This window comes from Symphalangus syndactylus, chromosome 19 (assembly GCF_028878055.3).
Source record: "Symphalangus syndactylus isolate Jambi chromosome 19, NHGRI_mSymSyn1-v2.1_pri, whole genome shotgun sequence".
Taxonomy (NCBI): Eukaryota; Metazoa; Chordata; class Mammalia; order Primates; family Hylobatidae; genus Symphalangus; species Symphalangus syndactylus.
The window spans coordinates 86422305-86427762 of record NC_072434.2 but is presented as its reverse complement, the minus strand read 5'-3'; the positions used below and the strand labels follow the sequence as shown (position 1 = coordinate 86427762).

Here is a 5458-nt window from a genome sequence, read left to right as displayed (position 1 = left end):
CAGGGGTCCTGGGGTAGAAACCATACGTCTGCCCAACCCCAGGCTATGCTGGCTTCATCTTTGTGTGATGGGGGTGGGGGGAATTACCAAGAGAACATCACACAGGCCATGGACGAGTTCTATAAGAGCCAGGTGAAGAACACTGTCCTGATGGTGCCCAGCACCCAGCTCACACACATCTCTTACTTGACAGCTTCCCCAGAGCAGGCCATGAAGTCCAGGCTCCTTGAGAAGCCTGGGGAGGAGATTTTGCCGGGCTAAAGGGCCCATCCCCAAAGGTGCCACCCTCACCAGTCTCATCCTGACAGTCTTGGATTATATTTGCCCTGAGATTTTGGAGTGCGGGACAGGGAGACAAGAGACAGTGTGCATTAGCCACCTTTCCAGAGAGCATCAGCCCTCCAGGCTGGGGCACGTCAGACCTCCACTCGGGCATTTTTCTCCTCACTGGTTGCCATTTGGGGGAAGCAGCACTTGTGAGCACCTGCCTGTCTCCTCAGGTCCTGCTCAGAAACCCTACCTGTGCCTTTGTAGAGAGACTGCCCGGAACACACAGCCCCAGCAACCGCATCTACGGCCCCCAGGGCTTAATCCCCTTCTACATGGGGTTCAGTGCACGTGAGTACACAGTGGGCTTGATTCCTGCCCACTAGTCCCTGCCAGATACCCCATGCCCACCTCATTAGGAGAATGAGACCACATGGCCCACCCAGGCCATCATGGTGAGGGGTGGCTGGGCCCTACTTGCTCATCCTTCATTGCTGGTTCAGGGCCAGCTGTCTGGCCACATTCCTATCCTGAGGTGGGACGTTGAGGACATTGTCCACTGGGCTCACTGGCCACTTTTAAAGTTCCAGAAACAGAGGGCTAGCTGGTCCCCTGGAAGTTCGGTACACAGGATAAGCCAAGGCTTGCCTTCAGGAGCAGGTTTCCCACCACATAGCTGCCCAAAGCCCAGGGCAGCCTCAAGTTCATGTGAAGCCTTCCCGCCATGTCCACAGCCCATGCTGACCCCTCCTGGAGCCACTGGAATGCTTGTTCCTGGGCATGTGATAAGCCCAAGACAGCTGCAGCCTTGCAGGACCACTATGCCCATCTGGCAGCACCCAGAGGGCTGATAGAAAGAGGTAGGAGGTGTAACCAGATGCTGTTAGGATGCTTTATCAGGTAAAATCACATACTATGAAAACGCTTTAAAGCGAAACAGGAAGAGATGTAAAGACACAAAGAAAAATTGCGTAGTGACACATGGTTATCAGAACACACCAAAGAATCCACACTGCTTCCCCCCTTTACCCAGAAAAGGAAGTTTCTAGTCCACCTCCTCCTCAGCAGACTCCTCAAACTCCTCCTCCTTGGCCGTGGCATCCTGGTACTCTGCCATAAGATTTTTCAGGTTGCTCTTGGCCTCGGTAAATTCCATCTCATCTATGCCCTCGCCCGTGTGCTAGTGGAGGAAGGCCTTGTGCCTGAACATGGCTGTGAACTGCCCCATAGTACACTTGAACAGCTGTTGGATGGCTGTGTTATTACTGATTCCAGTGGCCGATATTTCTAGCCCCTTGGATGAGATGTCACAGGTGGCTGTTTTTACATTGTGAGGGAGCCGATGAGCAAAGTGGCTGCTGTTCTTTTGAAGACTGAGCATCTGCTCGTCCACCTCCTTCATGGACATGTGACCTCTGAAAATGGCAGCCACCGTTAGGTAGCAGCCATGACGGGGGTCACAGGCAGCCATCATATTCTTAGCATCAAACATCTGCTGGATAAGCTCAGCCACCGTCAGGGCCTGGTACTGCCGGCTGCCCCGGCTGGTCAGTGGAGCAAAGCTAGGCATGAAGAAGTGCAGCCGGGGAAATGAGACCATGTTCGTGGCCAGCTTCCGCAGGTCAGCATTCAGCTGGCCTGGGAAGCACAGGCACGTGGTGACCCCACTCATGGTAGCAGATACCAGGTGATTCAAGTCACCATAGGTGGGTCTGGGCAGTTGTAGGGTTCTGGAACAAATATTGTAAAGCGCTTCGTTATCAATACAAAAGGTCTCATGTGCATTTTCTATGAGCTGGTGGATTGAGAGGATGGCACTGTAGGGCTCCACCACAGCGTCTGACACCTTGGGCGAGGGCAGGACGCGGAACGTGTTTATGATCCTGTCTGGGTACTCCTCCTGGATCTTACTGAGTAGAGGGGTACCCATCCCAGACCCAGTCCCCCCACCCAGGGAGTGGGCCAGCTGGAAACCCTGCAGGCAGTCACAGCTCTCAGCTTCCCACCTCACAGTGTCCATCACCGACTCCATCAGCTCTGCACCTTCTGTGTAGTACCCCTTGGCCCAGTTGTTCCCGGCCCCACTCTGACCTGTAAGACAGTATAGCCGGTCACTTGATGGCCAGGTATGCGGTTATCAGTGGTCACTGCCACAATGCAAAAAAGGGCCAAGTGTCACACGTGAGGTGAAAGCACCATTCACCCTACAGGTGGAGCAGGTGGACCCCCTCCCCCAAAGTTACAGGACAGCAGCCTCCCCTGTTAGAAATTAAGTCAGTAAAACGCCAAAAGCAATAGCAACAAAAGCCAAAATTGACAAATGGGACCTAATTAAACTAAAGAGCTGCTGCACAGCAGAAGAAACTGTCAGAGTGAGCAGACAACCTACAGAATGGGAGAACATTTTTACAATCTATCCACCTGACAAAGGGCTAATACCCAGAATCTACAAAGAACTTAACTTTACAAGAAAAAAGCAACCCCATCAAAAAGTGGATAAAGGATATGAATAGACACTTCAAGACATTTATGCAGCCAACAAACATGAAAAAATGCTCATCACTGGTCAGAGAAATGCAAATCAAAACCACAATGAGATACCATCTCACGCCAGCTAGAATGGCAATCATTAAAAAGTCAGAAAACAGATGCTGGAGAGGATGTGGAGAAATAGGAACACTTTTACACTGTTGGTGGGAGTGTAAATTAGTTCAACCATTGCAAACCACAGTGTGGCGATTCCTCAAGGATCTAGAACCAGAAAATACCATTTAACCCAGCAATCCCACTACTGGGTATATACCCAAAGATTATAAGTCATTCTATATAAACACATGCACACGTATGTTTATTGTGGCACTGTTCACAATAGCAAAGACTTGGAACCAACCCAAATGCCCATCAATGATAGACTGGGTAAAGAATGTGGCACATATACACCATGGAATACTATGCAAACATAAAAAAGGATGCGTTCATGTCCTTTGCAGGGACATGGATGAAGCTGGAAACCATCATTCTCAGCAAACTAACACAAGAACAGAAAACCAAACACTGCATGTTCTCACTCATAAGTGGGAGTTGAACAATGAGAACACATGGACACAGGGAGGGGAACATCACACACGGGGGCTTGTCAGGGGTGGGGGAGGGATAGCATTAGGAGAAATACCTAATGTAAATGACAGATTTATGGGTGCAGTAAACCACCATGGTACATGCATTCCAATGTAACAAACCTGCACATGTTCCCCAGAACTTAAAGTATAATTGAAAGAAAATAAAGAAAAAGAGAAAGAAAGAAAGAAAAAGAGAAAGAAAGAAAAAGAGAAAGAAAGAAAAAGAGAAAGAAAGAAAGAAAAAGACAAAGAAAGAAAGAAAAAGACAAAGAAAGAAAGAAAAAGACAAAGAAAGAAAGAAAAAGACAAAGAAAGAAAGAAAAAGACAAAGAAAGAAAGAAAAAGACAAAGAAAGAAAGAAAAAGAGAAAGAAAGAAAGAAAAAGAGAAAGAAAGAAAGAGAGAAAGAAAGAAAGAAAAAGAGAAAGAAAGAGGCCGGGCGCGGTGGCTCACGCTTGTAATCCCAGCACTTTGGGAGGCCGAGGCGGGCGGATCACAAGGTCAGGAGATCGAGACCACGGTGAAACCCTGTCTCTACTAAAAAATACAAAAAATTAGCCGGGCGTGGTGGTGGGCGCCTGTAGTCCCAGCTACTCGGAGAGGCTGAGGCAGGAGAATGGCATGAACCCGGGACGCGGAGCTTGCAGTGAGCCGAGATTGTGCCACTGCACTCCAGCCTGGGCGAAAGAGCAAGACTCCGTCTCAAAAAAAAAAAAAAAAAAAAAAAAAAAAAAAAAAAAAAAAAAAAGAGAAAGAAAGAAAGAAAAAGAGAAAGAAAGAAAAAGAGAAAGAAAGAAAGAAAAAGACAAAGAAAGAAAGAAAGAAAGGAAGAAAGAAAGAAAGAAATTAACGCAGGAGCCAAACCTGAGACAGCCTAACAACAGACCTCGCTGCAGGTGGCTCCTGCCCATTCCCAAGGAAAGCAGCAGCCACTGTTCCCACTCAGCTCCCTGCAGGGAGATTACATCAGCAGCTCCTCTCCTCTGGCAGACACCTGGGCCTTCCTCCCAAAGCCCGTTGAGGAGAGGGAGATAGAGCGACTCAGAGGACAGGAGGGTGTTGAGGGGCCCTGGCTCCGCAATTCCCACGGCCATGACCTTGAGGCACTCCTTGACTTTGAGCTGCCCTGGCTAAGGAGCCGCACCCCAGTCTTTATCCACAACTCACCGAAGATGAAGTTGTCCGGCCTGAAGGTCTGCCCGAAGGGCCCGGAGTGCACAGAGTCCAGGGTGCCCGGCTCCAGATCAACTAGCACAGCGCGGGGCACATACCTGCTACCTGAGGGGGAAGGAAGGGCATCAGCGAGGGGAGGGCCGCTGTGCCCAGGAGGGCAGTGGGGGAAGGACTGGGGTCTCACCGCTGGTCTCACTGTAGTATACGTTGACACGCTTCAGCAGCAGGTCCCTGTCCCCGCGGTAGGTGCCAGCAGAGTCGATGGCATGTTCAACAGAGATCACCTCCCAGAACTGCGAGAGACATGAGGGGCCAGAAAAGCCAGGGCTGAGTCAGGACAGAGAGCCAGAGGCGCCCCAGCCCCTCTCCCACCCCCACCCCCACCCCTACTCCCAGGCCACCGGGTCCCTGAGGGTCCGCCCTGGCCTCCTGGCCAGCCTCCCAGCTCCACCGGGTCCGGGGCAGGGAGCCCAGGGACGGCAATGCAGGGGCGCCGCCCGCGCCACTGCCAGCATCTTCCCCGGCCACCCGGCAGGCCCGCGCTGGGCCCTCATGGGCTCCCCGCCAACCTTGGCGCCTATCTGGTTCCCGCACTGCCCCGTCTGCGTGAGCACAATCTCCCTCATGGCCAAGGCCGGAGGAGCAGACAGACGCGCAATGACAGGACCCGCGCTCCACCAACGCTGAAATAGCCCCGCGCCCACCTCCCCCAGCCTCGGATTAGGCTCCCAGAATAAGCAACAGCTTCACTTCCACACAGGTGTACCCACCTGTGAATCCCTTGGCGTTTAATGTCTGTTGGAGAGGTCAGGTGAACTTGCCATGGTCCTTTCCACGTTGGGGAAGGCTGGTCAGCTGGAGAAATTCCTCCTACGTCTTTAGTAAGACTAAATCCCTAGC

General features: G+C 51.5%; 1 pseudogene; it reads right to left on the bottom strand.

The window, feature by feature from the left end:
• Positions 1–1312: 1312 nt before the first annotated feature.
• LOC129458439 (tubulin beta-8 chain-like) lies at positions 1313–5184 on the bottom strand (annotated as a pseudogene).
• Between the last annotated feature and the right edge of the window lie 274 nt (positions 5185–5458).